This window comes from Stegodyphus dumicola, chromosome X2 (assembly GCF_044657685.1).
Source record: "Stegodyphus dumicola isolate Sdum_Otavi_A_Nest chromosome X2, ASM4465768v1".
Classification (NCBI taxonomy): domain Eukaryota; kingdom Metazoa; phylum Arthropoda; class Arachnida; order Araneae; family Eresidae; genus Stegodyphus; species Stegodyphus dumicola.
In genome coordinates, this window is record NC_140781.1 from 147,679,630 (window position 1) to 147,698,097 (window position 18,468).

The 18,468-nt window shown below is 34.0% G+C and overlaps 1 protein-coding gene across 4 annotated transcripts in view; it reads left to right on the forward strand.

The window, feature by feature from the left end:
- Window positions 1-5,402: 5,402 nt before the first annotated feature.
- LOC118192333 (pleckstrin homology domain-containing family B member 2-like) overlaps window positions 5,403-18,468 on the forward strand; it is a 132,198-nt gene continuing 119,132 nt past the window's right edge. For 2 of the 4 annotated variants that reach the window (XM_085809075.1, XM_085809073.1), the window contains exons 1-2: window positions 5,403-5,557; window positions 5,824-5,913. The gene's annotated coding sequence lies outside the window, so the exon portion shown is untranslated. Of the gene's footprint in view, window positions 5,558-5,577; window positions 5,689-5,823; window positions 5,914-18,468 lie in introns of those variants that run through there. The other 2 variants (XM_085809076.1, XM_085809074.1) reach the window with 2 other exon arrangements.

Below are 18,468 nucleotides of genomic sequence, written 5' to 3' on the forward strand. Positions count from 1 at the left end.
TTAAAATTTTGTATGGCATGTTTGATTTGGTTTTGCATATTGTTAAGTTCACGTTTTATTGCTGGGTCTCTCATGACTTGCCAGCGCTTGAGAATTCGATTTTTGATAATAATGTTTTCCCTAATTTCTCGCGGGAGAGGAAGGAAACGTTTGTTAATCTGAAAATTATTTGTCGCATCATTAATGGCTGAATGTATTTGATTGGTAAATTTAATTATTTCATTGTCAATATCTTTGCATGTATTTATGACTGGGTTGCCGGGTATTGTGCTGGATGTGATATTCATGAATTTATTCCAGTTCGTTACCCCAACTGTAAGAAACAGAGAAAGTGGATGAATGGACGAATAGATTTTTAGGAGAACCGGGTTATGGTCGGATGAAAGAGCAGAGAGAGACGAAATATCATAATTAAAGGGGAAATTATGAGCAGTGAAGAAGTCAATAATGGTGGATCTGTTTAATGCGAAATGTGTGGGCTCGTCGGGTGCTAAAACTGAAAAATGATTTTGATTGATAATGTCAAAGAGAAGATTGCCGTTGCGATTTCCACGGCCAAAGTTCTAGCTTTCTAGCTGGGATGTTTTGCGTTATAGTCACATCCAGCTAGCGAAACAGGGTGGGAGAATATGAGATTTTTAAACTGTAGTGTTGAGAATATTTGTGGTGGTGGTGGTGGGTAGATAGATATTTCTGATGTCTATTGAAGTGTTATTCATATTTACTATTACTGTAGTACTTTCGAAGCTTTGTGTGCCGTGTGATCTATGATGGTGAGTTAAACTACTTTTGGGATACGGGATGACTCCACCGCCACGTCCGATGCGCCGATCCTGTCTATAAGCAAAATAATTTGATGAAAAGCACTGTTTTTCCCGGCTTCAAGTATATTTCCTGCCACTAGTATAATATCAGGTTCCAGATCAATAATTAAGTCACTTAGCTCTTCTTTTTTGTTTAATAGTCGATTTGCATTCCAGATGAGAATGCTATAATATCTATAATTATTTCTGCTAGAAGGATTAAATGTATTGACAGATTTTTTCTAGAATTCCTGCTATGGCAACTATTTTGTCGACGATTGAGGTTTTTTGTTTAAAGTTTTTTATTCCTTGAGATATTTCACTAAATAATACTTTGATAGCTTTTATGCTGAATAGTTCTTCGCTTGAGTCTTTATTTGCTTGTAATGGTTCTTGTATGCCAGCGTCTTTCTATTCTGTTAGTGGTGGAAATTCTTCTAATCTATTTTTGTTTCAGGGGTTGGTTGCCGGAGGGTTGCTTGGCGTGAACCTGTCTGTTTTGCTACTACGAGCGATGCAGTGAGTTGAATATTCAGGGTGTGTCCGGAGGTGGGAGGAAGGCTCAAGGTGGGTTCAAAAGGTGTGTGGCTGAATGCTGCACACCTTTTAAATTTATACGCTTCTATAAATACAGAAAAATACAGCAAATTAGTAATGTCATAAATTTTTTCAGCCACAGCTTCATTCGCTAATTGAATCTGAAGCCTAGGCAACGGGACCCTAGTCCTAAATCTGATTATTTGTGTTACCTTAATTACTTTGAAACCTTCACGTATCAGTTCTTTAATGTCATCGGCAGGTCAATCCGAAGATATGCCTTTAATAACAGCCTTCAGGGGTAGCACTTTTGTTTTACATGCACTACACAATGTTATACTTGATTCCTAGATAACTAAACAGTGATAAATCTATGATCATCAGCATTAGGCGGAAATATTTTTATTCCGCATAAGTTCACCCGAAATTCTGACAGTAAACGAAATAGAAGTTTCCGTAACCAGTTTCTTCACATATTCACTAAATTTTAATAGGAGAACTGCCATAATGGATTTGATTCTAGCTGCATTGGGAGCTTCCGCGGCCGCAGGGACATTGATTTGATCCATAACTTAAGCAGAATCTGCATTATCTTTACAGAGAACATCAAATTTATTATTAATATATACATCCAAAAATTTTCTACTAACTTTATTAGGTCGAACAGTATTTTAGGGGAAGTGAAACCCTCCTTATCTTCCACCTCTTTAGTGAGCTTTTTAAACTTATTACCACTTGCAGAATTTTTGAAATACTAGAAAGTAATTTACCTAAATCAGAACTATCACTAGTTTTAACAACATCAGAATACAACACATTTTTGTCATGCATATGCTGCCTAGAATTAGGTTTACAAATTACATTACTAATTTAGTTTGACTGGCATTAACATCATTTGCAATAGAAACACTAGTGTCATTAAGAACATGATCACAAACTAAAGAATCACATGAAGACTTGTTATCAGCCCTAAAAAATTCGCACTTACCTTTCATGTTGTTCAACTTTTGGTTCATTTCCTTAATTTGAGCACACACCAACTCACAATGTAAATTCACGTCCTTGTCCATATTTTCCTTAAGATAGTTATTCATAACGAACATGAGTTTATCTTTGAAGCTTTGGCGCCGATCGGATTTTTCAGAAAAGCCGCATCATTAATAAAATCCACTACAATGTAAATCCTTTTAACGAGTAAATCCGAAAGAATTTAATCTTTATCCGAATCAATATCTAAGTCCGTATCCTCAAAATTATAGTCTGAAATTACTTCACTGTCGTTTTGCATAATAATAGAGTACAAACTCACAATTCACAGCACTTCGAACACAAGATAACTAACGGCCGATGCTATTTTCACCAGCGGTGCGATTAGCGGCTTGAGCTATTCGCACCAACATTAACCACGCATGCACATTGAGTTGTCGGATCCGTCATTGATTACGCGAACTGCGCCGCACGCGAACTAGGCATTGTAGTCACGGAATATAAAATATCATTATACTGCGTTAAGGCTCCTCTATACTGTACGCAGTTCCTGTTTAGAGGAACCTTATACTGCGTAGATTAGCCACTGCGGATAACTAACACGTGGACGTAGGAGTAGCTAATCACTCATTCACGATCTGTGTGTACACTGACGACGCAGTGGCTAATCGCATCGACGGTGCGAATGGCTAACAGGCTATTCACACCACCTAAGTTCGCGCATGCGCACAAGCAGCCCAGGTACCAGCATTTTACGCCGATTTCCGTAAGGCAGGCGGTAGTGAGAGCGAAGGTTGTTAACCCTAACTCAGCAATAGAAAGGGTTGTTAATAGTTCAACAGCAAAAGAATAATTTGCAAGTAATAATTATCAGTTACAAAGACGAGGTCAATCTATATACATGATAATGTTCAAGAAATGATTAGATAAAATAGGGATTTAATGATGGTTCTAACTGCAAGCGAGGACGAGTAATTAGTTAAAAAATCTTCAGTGTATTGACAAAAAGGCTACAGAAATTACTTAAATTCTTTTATTTAACAGAGGAATTTTTATGCAAACTTAGACCGTATTCTTATAGCATAGGACTGTCAGAATTTATTATTCAATAAGAAAACTTACTGAAAATGATAATATTCTTATATATTCATCACTTTTTCAGTATCCACACAGGTTTATAGGTTCAAAAGCCATATTTCAAAATCAAAGTTATTTATGAAATAAAACCTTATAAAATCTGATAAATCATTTGTGTGTGCAAAGTTTTAAATCTAAATCTAAAATTATTTAAATCATTAAATTATTTCTCCCTTTTAAATTACATCCTATTATTTATTTCAATTTAATTAATTAATATGTTTGTACTAATATTTCAAAGTTCTTTAAAGCACTTTTTGTGTCCTGAAAATGCCAAGTATTTCCATAAAAAAAAAATAAGCAGGCATACAGAATAATTCATTTAATAGTTCATATAATCGCTTTTAACTTATTTCATGTCTAAATTTTCTGCACAGAAATCTTCTGTCTAATTTTTAGTATCTTTTATCGGACGAAATTTTTCAAAGAGGAATGAATTAAAGGCTTGATTGCGCAAAACATATCTTTAAAGCTAAATGTATTCTAAGAAGTACAAAAAATGTCAACACGATTTTGCCTCCCCTTCAAATCAGTCATTTAAACTATTCAAACCGTTCAAGAAAAGGATAAACATTGCGAACATAAAAATCTGCCCTTTTTTTATATATACTTTAATAAAAGGAAATGTGTTCCTTCTTTTTATAAGAAAAGGAACCTATTTTCCTTTCTAAACTTTTGAAAGTCACCAAAGCTTAAAAAATGATAAATTACGCCAAGGTAGAAACCCGCCTTTGACAACTGAATGCGCATGCGTTGTTAAAGTTGGTGCGAATAGCTCAAGTGGCTATTTCGCACCTGTGGTGCGAACAGCATCGGCCCACTGACGATGTCCAACGAACGAATTACCCTAAGTTACGTACAGAGGCCTCATGCTGCTTTGTTATATAATCTAATCCATTATTACATTTTATCTACAGATTCATGATCATGAATTTTCATATGATTTCAGATCACTGAATCTTTACGAGTATTTTAAAGATTCAGTGATTTTACAGCATGGGAAGGATTGTCTTAGTCATAAATGCTAAGCGTTTTAAAATTTCAAAAGTTACTAGAACCAGGCTTGACAAAGAATATTCCATACAAAGTAAATTCTGTGAACAGTAATGACTGTGTAAGAGAACAACGAAAAATTGCAAAAGTAGCTCGAAAACATCTGAAACTTATCCATGTTTCAAACGCTCAATAATGAATGACATTCGAAATGTTTGCTATAAACAGAGAATGAAAGCGAGATATCCCTTCTTTTTTAAGAGCAGTTTAAAGAAATTTCCATGTACTATGGCAGACTTATTAGTATTACCTAGAATTGATAAACACCCATGAGATGACTGTTCAACGGATATGTACTGAATATCTAGCATGCGGATACATGCTAGATATATATACTACTATATATTCCTTAGATTATTATTCTAGAATATGGATAACTGGACACTAAATGAGGTATAATTTTTAGTGAAATGTCACAGATTTCATTCATATATCCAAAGACTATTTAAAACTGTCTGGAGCCCTAAATGGAAAACTCTTCTAAGTCTCTTTATCCAGTGACTTTTAAGCAAGAGCAACACAGGTTCAATAACATTATAAGAAGTCCATTTTCCGTGTTTTTATGAAGAAATTATAGGATGATTTTTGGTGTTTAGTCTAGGGGCTTGTGGATATGTATGGTAATCATGCTCTATACGTCTTTAAGACACAAAAAGCTTAATAGAAATTCTTCCCATTCTTTCTTCTCAGCAGCCAACACGCTTCCAATGATAATCTGTTCAGGATCTTTTTCGAATTCTTGTAAATCTCCGTAATGCAAAATAAACTAGCTAGTGCCTTTAAAAGTATTAATCTGCAATTAAAAATTAATTTCAGCTACATATTATGTTTTAAAATGTTAAATAACTTAGAAAACTCGGAAATTAAAATTCAGCTGTTTAGGATTTCCGGTTTCAAGGAGTACGTGATTCGGGGAAAAGTGTTTTTGAACGAATCACTCTGGAAAACGAATCGTTAAGATAAAATTTGTTACTTTAAGAATATATTTGATCGTTTTATAACTCGGCGATAGAGTAAATAATAATCTCAGTTTACCAAAGGTAATAACGTCTGAAATTTTCAGACTTCTTTTTTTTTTTTTTTTTTTTTTTTTTTTTTTCTTGTCATTACATGTAGATAATACTAGATGTTTTATTGCAAGAGAAGAGAGGTCAAGCAAAACACAAACAAGGTTTCTATTTTGCATAAAGTTATCAAACACAAACATTTTAGGAACTGTTTATTATGTGTAGATTTTTGCGAATGTTAACGTATCTGCGTTGATGATATCCGTGTCTGAGTATCTGACATATGTTTATATTTACAGATTTCCTGAAAACGCTGGATATGTAGATGGCCTTTCAAATTAAAAAGTATTTGCCTTCAAGTTATTGCATACCTGATTTTACCTAAAAATGTAAGCAAAACATTTCACTTTAATGACTGTGTTTGGATTACGTAATTTTTATTTTCAATGAGTATGTCAATATTGAGTTCAGTTATGGGAAAATCCATTCGTCGTAATATTTAACTTACAAAGTATTACTTAATGGATTTTAAATTTTCTTTATTTTTTAAACGTTATACAAGGAGAAATTAATTTAAAGCTTTCCATCCTTAGTTTTTATATTATTACTCCTTTTTTACATATAAAGGTCCATTGAAATAATTCCATATAAATATAACATATTTAAGCAATTTTTTTTTTAATCACCAGTGTTAGGAATTAAATCTATAGAATGATTTTTTTAAACTGAAGTTATATGTGCATGAAGTCAAATGTAGGGAATTTAAAGGATAGGTATTTTATGGGGGGGGGGTTGTATATACTGAGCAAGGAAAAAAAGTAGTGTTTATTTCTGTAAATTTTTGTGTATCTTTGTCAAATAGATTGTCAGAATTAATCGATATGTTCCCAGGTGGGGTAAGATAGTTATGATCTGGGAATGTGTAAAATGCATCATGGTGTATTGTGATACTTTAAAGTTTTCAGAATGTCAGCTTCTGAGGAATTTAAATGGGAGTATTTTACTGACTGCATCATTGCTCTTCAAGGGCAAAAATTAGCTAAAAAGACGTGTATTATATACAATACTATGCATCCATAGCTGGAGTGCTTGGGTTATGCTAAAGCACACAAGGGCTATTTATTTTAAAAAAAGGGGCTTCTTCATTGAAATCTTTCTTAGGGAAACATTCTAATATTCATATTTATTTGTGGTAAAAAAAAACATGTTAAATTTGAAAACTGGGCTCCTCAAATTAATTTCTTGGGAATGGTATTTGTTATATTAAAAATAATTATTGAACTATTTAAGCCAATCTTTTATTTAAAATCACTAACAAGTAAAATGAATTAAAAGTAACTGTTAAAATATATATATATCTTTACTTAATTTAATTTCTTTAACTTAATTCTATGTCACAATTAAAATAGATATGAATTTTTTAGTTTGTAATATAACTGATCACAATTTTTTATCCTAAATTTGAGTGTGTGATATGTCATTTGAATGTAATATTTGAGCTTTAATATGTAATAAATTGTCAAGCTATGAAATTGTAATGGGTGAAAAGCATTATGTTGCTGGTACTTAGTAGATTTGGTGCATATACTGCATATTTAAGATATTAGTAAAAGAACATTTTCTAGAGTATTAAAGTAATTGACAGGTTAGAAATACTTTTTAAAAATTAAACTAGAAAGCTTCTTTATCTTTTGCTGTCTAGGATGATCATCTATAATGTGAGTACGAGTTTTTTAATTCTTATTATAATTGGTTAGAGTAGAGAGAAGGATACCCCTTGTATTATCGCAAAGTTGTTCTTTCATTTATCACCAAGTGGTGGTTTTTTATGGTAGCCTGATTAGTTGAATGTTATGGAAACCCTATTATGACAATCGTTGCATGATTGCGGTGAATTTGTAAGGGCCTGTTGTGTGTGTTGGTTAGAAAGTACATTGCTTGTTTTCTGTTTAAGATGGTAAAATGGCTGAATGTGATAAGATTAATTTGAAGTTTCTGTACGATTTGGAAAGAAAGGGGAAAAGAGCATTACTTGACTAGTGTGTAAATGAATGTTTACACAGTAGCCATTATTAAGTATTCTGTTTGTAGGAAGGAAATGTGTATGGTCAGACAATACAGCATTATGCAGGATATTTTTGATTCTTATTTCATGAATTTATGTGGCGATGCCAGTATACAGATTCTAGTTCAGATAATTTTAGGAAGTTTTTGGATGCTGTTAAGGAATTTTGTTTGACTGAAGACATGTTAATTCATAAATAAGGTAAGTGAATATTTCCTTTGTGCAGTGCAAAGATGAATTTACTTTTTTATGTTATTTCATTGTTTGATTTAAAATGTAGTTTATCGAGATTATGTATTTTTTTGTTATCTGCTCCTTTGACTTATTAAGTGAATATAGTTCGATGTGTACATGGACAAAGGGCAACACAATGCCTTGTTTGTTCAATTCTCTGATGTTTTTTTTAAGTGAAAATAGGCTGATGTGTACATGGATAAAGTCAAGGGACTGCACAATGCCAAGTTTGTGCAATTCTGGGATGTTCTTTTGAGTGAAAATAGGTCGATGTGTGCATGGATACCGAGTTTATGCAATTCTTTGTTTTGTTATTTTGTCTTTGTGTGCCACTACAGAAGCCAAAATAAAAAGTCAAAGAATTGCACAAACTCGGTATCCATGTGCTGCCAAAAATCGCCAAAGGAGTGTGCCCATAAATATACTTTTACCAAATTTATGAATGATTTTACTTGAGAATAAGTTGGAGCTGGATTAACAACTAAGCAATATATAAACAAGTGCTTAGGTCATCAAAAAAAGGGGACACCAACAAAATTTCTCATTGGGGACTTTATCTTGGAATGCATTGTGCAGTAAACCAAAACTGAGACAGAGAAGGAATGAAGAAAAACTGCCTTAAACTTATGTGGGGGCACCAAAACCTTTTAAGTGCCTAGGGTCTTAAAAGATCTTCATCTGGTCATGGAGTAAGTAATGGTAAAGAATCATATACAGTCAAAAGTCTTTAATCCGGGCGTCCATAATCTGGAATGATCTATAATCCGGACCTCAAAAATAATTCCGTGTGTTCTTATTTGTGAATTTTCTGTATTTTTCTTTATTTTGGATTTAATAAAATAGCTATTCTTTTCAAGTTGTATTTCAATAGAGTTTCTGTATTTGTCTTTATTTTGAATTTAATAAAATAGCCATTCTTTTCATGAAGTTATATTTCAATAGAGTTGCCAGTTCTTTCTCTTATTAAATTTCGCACCATCGAGTGCTAAATGGTAACTCATTAAGTTAAATGCTTTTAATTGCTTCCAAGTCTGAAAGATCATATTCATAGCCTCAGATATGTTTTACCTTTCTTTGTGTTTTCTGAAATAATATTCAGAATTGTAAATTAATCTCTTTTTATGGAACATTTTTAAATTCTTGATTTTGTTGAGATATAAAGGTAATATCATACTTGTACAATGTCATGGGAAGGGTGGAAAAAATGACTACAGTACAAAGTCCGTAATCTGGACGTCCATTATCCAGAATGATTTATAATCTGGACTTCAAAGCCACAAACTTTTTTTTTTTTTTTTGTATGCTTTATGCATGTGCGTTTAATGTATAACAGACGGTATAAGCTTGGCTAAAATTATCTTTACTGATTCTAAGGCATTTCAGTTAATGTTGCAGATTGCGCTGTTCCTTAATCTTCTAACTGGATCCATCTTATTATTTTTTGCAGACTGTTAGAGCAATTTTATAAAAATTCAGCTTGAACTTTCGATTATGTCAAAAAGAGTTTCCAAATCTGGAGCTGCCAAAGGATCTACAAAGCGAAAGCATGTTTCGGTGTCCATCAAACAAAAAATGGAATTGCTGCAAAAAATAGGTAAAGGCATGTCCGTCTCAAAATTATGCGAGGCGTATGACATTGGAAAGTCAACTGTATATGACATAAGCAAAAAGAAAAAGGAACTTTTTGTATTTTTTGTGGATTCCGACACCCCAATTCAATGAATAACAGAAAAAGGGTTCATTATGCTAAAAGTGATGATCGTGACAAAGTGATGATTGACTGCATCAGACAGCATCGCAGTGAGGGCGTGCCATTGATGGGTCCAATGCTAATGGCTCAAGCCAAAGTATTTCATGAAGAAATGAACTTAAACACTGAGTGCACATATTCGACAGGTTAGTTAATCAAATTTAAAAATCACCATGGTATAAGACAATTAAAAATTTCAGGTGAAAAAGCTTCAGCTGATAGTAAAGCTGCTAAACAATTTGCACGTGAATTCATTGAACTCATTACTAGTGAACAATTATCTCCAGAACAAATTTACAACGCTGATGAAACTGGTCTTTTCTGGCAATATGTACATATGTACAGTGAAATAAATACCTTGGCAACCTCTACAGAAAAGGCTCAAACTGGTGTTAAAGCTTCCAAAGCGAGACTAACAATTTTAGCGTGCGCAAATGCTGCAGGAACGCAGAAGTGCAAACTTTTCGTAATCAGAAAACATGCATGACCTTGAGCATTTAAAGGAGTAACGATTTTGCCCCGTTATATATCGCGCAAATAAAAGAGCATGGATGACACAAGCGTTGATGAATGATTGGTTTGAAAATCATTTTATACCCGAGGCTCGGTTACAGTTGAATTCAGTTGGTTTACCTGATGACTCAAAAATAGTCCTGATTGTTGACAACTGTTCGGCACATACTTCACTTAAGGTTTTACTGAAAGATAATATGTCCGTATTATTCTTCCCTCCAAATTGTACGTCTATCATTCAGCCTATGGATATGGGAATAGTGCAAGCGCTGAAATGCAAATATAGAGTAGCAATTTTAAAATCTGTGTTAAATTTCTTGAACAATGGCAAGACTGTTCAAGACTTTTTGAAATGTTTTAGCATAAAATCTGGTGTGCGGAGCATCGCAAGATCGTGGGAGGATGTGTCTCCAAATACGTTAAAAAATGCTTGGCATAATTTATGGCCATCTACCATATTTCATGGCGAGGACGGTGAAGATGATAGCTGCGAATTTGAAGGTTTTTCGGACATCGCAAACTAAAGGTGAAATTTTCCAGTTATTGGATTTTGTAAAGAAATGTGAAGAAGCAGTAATAAATGAAGATGATATAACAGAAGTTTTTCATTGCGACGACAATGCCCCAATCATCAATCAATTAATGGACGGTGAAATCTGTAGTATGGTTCTAGATCCAGAAAATACCGCTTCCGATAGTGAAGAAAGTGACAGAAAGGTTATTGAAAACGAAAAAATTTCAATTGACGAGTTAGTCAGTATTCTCGACACAGCAATTACAGGACTTGAACAGTGGAACTTTGTAACTGAATAAGAAATTGTCTGTTTATAGAATTAAAGAGAAAGTATTAGCACAAAAAAAAAACGAAGCAACTTAAAACAACTTACATTGAAACAAATGTTTAATAAAGTAAACAAATAAATATTAAACTTTTTGTTTGTAAATTTTGATACTCTTTAGATCATAATTGCTCTTTATTTCATAAATTACGATATCATATTTTTAATTGTATAATTTCTGCATGCCATCTCACCAGATTTAAATTGATGAGCTATAATCCGTAAAAACCTCTAATTCGGAATCGTCGAAGACCCATTGAGTCTGGATTACGGACTTTGTACTGTATTGCATTTTTTGAAATGTCAGTCAGTTGATCCATAAAAAGCAGAATTTTATTTTTTTGTTGTCTTGCGACTTGTTTTTATTTTCTTAAGTCCTGTAAAAAATGTCTTCATGTTTTATTAGCATTATATCATAATGACAAGATTTTTATAATTTTGAAACATCATGATTTCTGTCACTTTCTTATAACTGGAGGAATTACCTTTTGCATTCCATCTGTATTTTCAAATAGTAAAAAAGTGAGGCTTTCAATTTTCTCAATTCAGTTTATCTTGATTTCCTTAGACTAGAGTGAAAGAAGTTACAGTGAAAGAAGAAGCTGAAAAACAATTAATAATCAATATAATCTGTACAAACTTTTTTTTGGTGACTATTTGGAACAATTTCCTTTAGAAAAATCTTTGTTCTCTTAGCGATTTTTATTACCATCATTTCTGTTTTTGGGTTCCAGCTCATTCTAAAGTTGCAAAGTGAGGATCGTTTTCTGTCAGTTTGCAGTTCATCACACAGGCTAAGGAAAAAAGAAAATCTATCATATTATACACTTCCTTGGTTTTTATTAAATAAGGTTACAAATGATCTAAAAAGGAGTTGACCCTTTAATGGATTAATAAGTATAATGATGCTTCATTCTCAACAAATTTAGTTTCAATTCATTGTATAGAAAGTGGTACATTAAAATATTTCACATAACTTAAGAATTGCTTTTTAACTAATTTCATATACTATTTTGAGTTAAAGTGAGCACTACCTAATTTTGTTTTGATATTTTTTAGATCAAAGTATTATTAATTAAGGTTTTGTTAGTAATGAATGTGTTTGTGATTCTTATTCTCATTAGAAACATTCTAATGAAAATTTTTATTTTTACTAAGTTATATTATGTATATATCAGTTCTACTGCTGATGCTTGACACATCGATGCATCGTATTATCTTGAATTTACCCTCAGAATAGTCCAATTGTTTTTAGAACATTGAAATGTGCTGAAATTAATTAACATAATTTTGAAGTACAGTAGAATTCCAGAAATCTGCAAAGCTTGGGAACAAAGGTTGTGCTGATTTTGCGGATTTAAGGACAGAAAAGATAAAGCATAATATTCGGACTAAAAGTGCAAAATGAATAAGGCGTATTAGATATGTTTAATTAAATTATTATATACATTATTGCAATAATTTATTATATGCATTAAATTATTATTACATATATAAATTGATTATATTATTCATTGTATTATATGTACACAGCATTGAGGTTTGCCGATTTCGCCTCATGCAAAGATTTCCGGTTTCGGATTACGGTGTTAGAATCACTGTTGCTGTAAAATTTCAACAGTTTTTCTTTATTTTTCCGTATATCATACACAATCCGTATATCATACACAATTGTGTCGCAATTCCATACCATTCTGCTATAAATCGAGGAGTAGCACCTGCTTCCATCTTTTGCAGAATTTGCACTTTTTCCGTTACCATCAATGCAACGTGTTTACATTTTTCAACGCTGCAAGCAGTAAAATCACGAGTGCGTTTCTTATCTGTCATTGTATTAAAAAGGGCTGAAATTAAAAATATTCTCAACTTATCCACAAAATATCCGGATAAAAAATTGGCAGCACTAAACAGTTTCGTGAAATGAAATAACAAAGCTCATAAAATACAAAATGAATCGTAAACTTGAACAAAGAGTTGAATGAATCGTTGATGCAGATTAAAGGGAAAAAAACGTATCTTATTTATTTTATATTATTTTTTTAAACTTTTGTATGTCAATATTAATAATTTGGTATTTCCGTTTTGACTCGTTATTATTCAATAAGTAGTTTTTTCTTCGATATTTCGTACTCAATGTTGTGGTTTCCAGAACCTATAAACTGAATGTTTATATTCTGAGAGACAACGCGGATTTCAGGAGTTGGCGGATTTTCTGTATTTGACTGTAATATGATTATGTTTACATCCTTGTATGAAATTAAGGATGTATTGTAATTATGAAAAATTTTGGACATATTTCAAAGGAAATATCCATTTTGACTGTTCTCTAATTGATTTTGACAATTTTTTGCATGACATTTGTACGTGCAAACACGGTAAAGGACTTTTTTTATGAAAATGAATTCTAAAGGCATTTTTTATGACGTCTTTGTACATACCTATGTATGTATATATGTATCTCGCATAACTCAAAAATGATTAGCATAGAATGTTAAAATTTTGTATATAGGACTGCTCTAATATTTAGTTGTGCACCTCTTTTTTTTTTTACTATGATCAGAGGCGAGTCTTTAACGTAAAAAATATTATGAATTAAATTGCAGAAACACATCCTCCTTCGAAATAATACCTTGTGCAACAACACACTTTTGCCAGCACCTGTAAAGTTCATTGAAGCATGTCTGGAATCCATTTTGGCCATGTTCTTTAATTCAACTTGCGATGCACATTTAACTTCATCTGAAGATTGAAATTGACGACCCTGCAAGCGTCTTGCCAGTTCAGGAAATAGGAAGAAATAGCAGAGTGTGAGATCAGGTGAATAAGGTGGACAAGGCAAAACAGTTGTTTTCGTTTTCACAAAAAAGTCATTGATGAGTAGGGATTGGTGAGCAAGATCGTTGTCATGCAACAGCACCCATGACTGCTCAGTCCACATTTTTGGTCTCTTCTTTTGGATCGACTTGCATAAACGATGCAGGATTTCGATTTAGAGTTCTTTGGTCGCAGTGTGTCCTCCAGAGATAAATTCCAGATGTATAGTGCCCTAGATATCAAAGAATACCTCTATCATGACCTTTCCTTTAGAGTGATCTTGGCGGAATTTCTGCTTTCGTAGAGATTGTGGTGATTTTCACGTTGCCGATGCTCTCTTGGTTTGCAGGTCGTACAAAAAACGCAATCTCCAGTAACAATCTGCCAAGTACGGAAGGATCTTTGTCAGCAAATGAGATTAAGTCTCTCACCATTTCCATTCGAATTCCCTTTTTGGTCTATGTTTAACATGCGGGGAACGATGTGTTGACATGCCCTATGCATGTTAAGATCCTTAGTCAATATCCGCTGACATGTAGCGTCTGATATCCCAACTGATTCTGCTATTTGGCAAATTGTTTGCTGCCTGTTCATACATACTGCTGCAGACACCTTTTTGATGTTTTCATCGGTGCGCAAAGTCATGGGACTGCGACAGTGGCCGTCATCTCTGGCACTTTCTCTGCCTTCTCTGAAATGACGATGCCACTTGAAAGCTTGCCTTCTCGATAATGTTTCACGTCCATACACATGCTTCAACATTTCGAAAGTCTCCGTAGCACTCTTTTCTGAAGCAAACACAAAATCTGATATTGATTCTCTGCTCAACTGACACCGTTTCTTTCTATCGCCGATTACTAAATGCACCTGCCTACAAGAAAACGCTCTTGCTGTGAGCTTTCGACCATGTGATTGGGGACAAACCACTTTTAGGAAAGGGGGAGAACGTAGTAACACAAAAACGTTCTCATAGTCGCAGTGCTGCCAAAAACTTTTACGTTATAGACTTGGTCCAGGAACTTTTGACTCCTACAATGTATAAGTATATTATACACATAAAGTAAGAAATTTAGAACCAAATTCACAAAGATGTGAAAGAAATGAAAGTCAGTACCAGCAAAATCCAAAATTCCCAATAAATATGTAAAAAATATCAATAGATTGTCATCAAACCAAAAGAATTCCTGGAAACTACAGATATGTGAAATATAAAATTTAAACAGGAAGAGGAATACAATTCAAATCTGATTCAGCATTATCAAGAAGAGGTAGATCAGGTTCAGTTGAATCCCTCCCTCGAAGAAAACTGCTGCATTTCTGTTCATTCAGAATTAGCTGATGAACCATCCTAAATTATTTTAATATAACAGTTCACACAAAAGTTTTGAACGTCCCCCTTTCGATGCAGAGAAATTCTGAAAAAGAAATTAAACTGTTTTAAATATTTTATATTATGCCCAAAGGGGCTTTTTTAAAAAAAATGTTTTATGTGTTACCTTTATTTATTAAATATCATGTTGTAGCGTAGCTGTATCTTAAATTTAAATTAATAAACATAAGAATACATGAATGCGAGTGGACTGCAGTTTAACCTTTATTCAGCAGTTTCAACTTTAGAACACATTACAGCAAAAAGTAAAGCGAGAAAGTTACAATTAGGGTTTGCAAGAATGCAAGAACAAAATGCGAGCTGCATATACGATCTGCGCAGTGCGAAATACAGGGGTTGGACAAAAATATGGAAACACCTTTAAAAAAACATGTTTCTTTGCTTAATATGGTGCAGGAAACCCGTTGCCATCCAAAACAGCTTGCAGTCTTCTCGGAATGGATAAATACAATTCCTGTATGTTTGCCAAAGGAATATTATACCATTCTTCTTGCAAAACGGTGGCAAGTTCAGATAACGATGTTGGCAGTGGATAACGAGAACGCACTTTCCGTTCCAATGTAGACCACAAAGGTTCAATAATATTCAGGTCTGGTGACTGTGGTGGCCAGGTGAGATGGGACAACTCATACTCGTGCTCAGAAAACCAGTCCTGGACAATGTGAGCTGTGTGAACAGGGTTTTTGTCATCTTGGAAGACACCATCACCATCGGGGAACAAAGTTTGTACCATGGGATGAACTTGATTGGCCAAAATGTTCACATAAGTCTTGGCAGTCATGTGCCCTGACACAGTTATCATGGGGCTAGCAGAGAACCACGATATGGCTGCCCAAACCATAACAGAACCCCCGCCATGTTTCACTCTTGGCAACAAGCAGTCTGTATTATAGGCTTGAGATGGCGTTTTCCAGACGTAAACTCGGCCAGAAGTGGGAAACAATGTGAAAGAAGACTCGTCAGACCATATTACTCGCTTCCACAGCTCTATAGTCCAGGCTTTATGACTTAAACACCACCTTTTCCTGTTACGGGCATTAGCATCACTGATGAGTGGCTTCTCAATTGCAGCACGGCCAGCAGTTCCATGTTTATGAAGCTCCCTTCTAATTGTTTTGGTACTCACAGGGTTCGGTAACACAACATTCATTTCACCAGTAACTTTTGCAGCTGTGGTCTTCTTATTTTTCGTCACAATTGCCCTTAATGATCGTCTGTCACGATCACTCAGGACACACTTTCGTCCGCGCTGTGATTTAGCAGATGATGTTTTTCCGCTTTTCAAATATGCGGAATAAATCTTTGATACAGTACCTCTTGAAACACTAAACACCTCGGCTACCTTGCTTACGGAAGCACCTACCATACGTGCTCCAACAATTTGCCCACGTTCGAAGTCTGTTAACTCTGACATAATGCAATGACAACCTCACATAACAGTACTCCGACAACAACTGAACTGTTTAGCACATTTACAAAGTTGTATAGGTGGCGTCAGTAGTCAAAAACGCCAGCGCCACCTACATATTTCATTAAAATCAATTTTTCTTTTCAAACATGCATTTCACAAGGTGTTTCCATATTTTTGTCCATCCACTGTAATATCTCACAGACAGGCAGAGAGCTCTGGCGGCCGAAACATTCTGCCCGGAGTTGAAACATCGTTTTAAATCTAAATAGCTTTTACAATATGAAATTATCATAACAATATTAAATTATGCAAAAACGTGTCATTAAAATATTCACAAGAAAACATAATATGAAATTATGAAATGAAACTAAATTGTTCTCGAAACAGATGCACAGAAGCCTTGATACAATGTAGGAACTTAATTATATTTAAAGCAAAGTACAACATTATAATGCTTTAGGAAGAAAAAAACTTAATCACTGATAGGTAAAACACTAAGTTTCTGAATTGGCCTTTTGAAAACTCCATTAGCAGTTATGAGTTTCACGATGCGTATAATATTATCTGAGCTAGGGAAAAACTTCCATTGGTTTTCCTCTTCCCGATACAAAGCACTTCAAAGCGGCAATAAATGATTCTGATGTTATATTACCTACTAATTCAATATGTGTAGCTCTTGTAGTAAAACACATGAATACACAAATGTAGCATTTCATTGGTTTTACTCCTCGACCTTGGCTTCACTTGAAATGGCTCGGCGTAGTCAATTCCAACGTTGGAGAAAACCTTTGATGGAACAACTCTAGACGATGGTAAGTCAGACAATAGTTGAGTAGATATTTTAGCTCATACAAGATGACATTTCGCACATTTCCAAATCTGTTGTCTTACAACTGACCTAGCGTGGATTATCCAATATTCTCTTCTAATCACTGATCACAATAGCAGGGGGCCAGCATGAAGATGGGATTCATGTAAATGATTCACTATAATCTGGGTTATGTGATGTTTCTTGGCCAACAAAATAAGATATTTTTAGTCCTGCGCGATGTTGGCTTGTCTTAATCTTCCTCCGACGCGTATAAGTCCATTTTTATCGATAAAGGGGTTCAAAGAAAGGATCTTACTATTTGAGTTTAATGGTTGGTTCTTCTTCAGAAGATTATGTTCATTAAAAAACTCATCTCTTTGAACTATTCTAACAATTGCATTTCTAGCGTATTGCAATTCTTCGGTTTTAAGGTAACCCTTAATTCTTTTTGTGTTAGATTTAGCTGAATTATTCGCAAACCAAAAACACACTATGATGATTCTTTTAAGTTTCAAGAATGATGAAACTTCATTAAGGACTGGAAATTGCGAAGCGAATGCTCCAATTGAACAAGAAACATTTTTCCGTTGTTCTTTTAAAGACTCTTCTGAAAATGGTAAGTTGATAGAGAACGGAATATTATTTGAATTAAGCCACTGAGGACCTGTCCATGAGTAGAAAGCTTTGAAGGCAAAAGACCTCTGGATGCGCAATCAGCTGGATTCTCCTTCCCTTTTATGTGATTCCAATGCGATGATGGTAAGACATTGAATTTCTGAAACGTGGTTGGCTACGAAGGTTTGCCTTTGTGTGGGTTTTGATTGTAACCATGACAAAACCATCATTGAATCACTCCATGCGTAAATATCGTCAACATAAATTAACAATGAAATCTGCATAGCTTGAACCAAATGCACTAATAGAACTGCAGAGCAGAGTTCTAAACGAGGAATATAAATTACTTTCAGGGGAGCTACACGAGTTTTTGATGTTAGTAGCTGCACTGAAACTGAAGAATTATTTGAAGACTTTAAATAAATCACTGCGGCATATGCTTTCTCTGATGCGTCACAGAAACAATGAAGTTTTACATTTGTAGCTTTGGGCAATAATACTC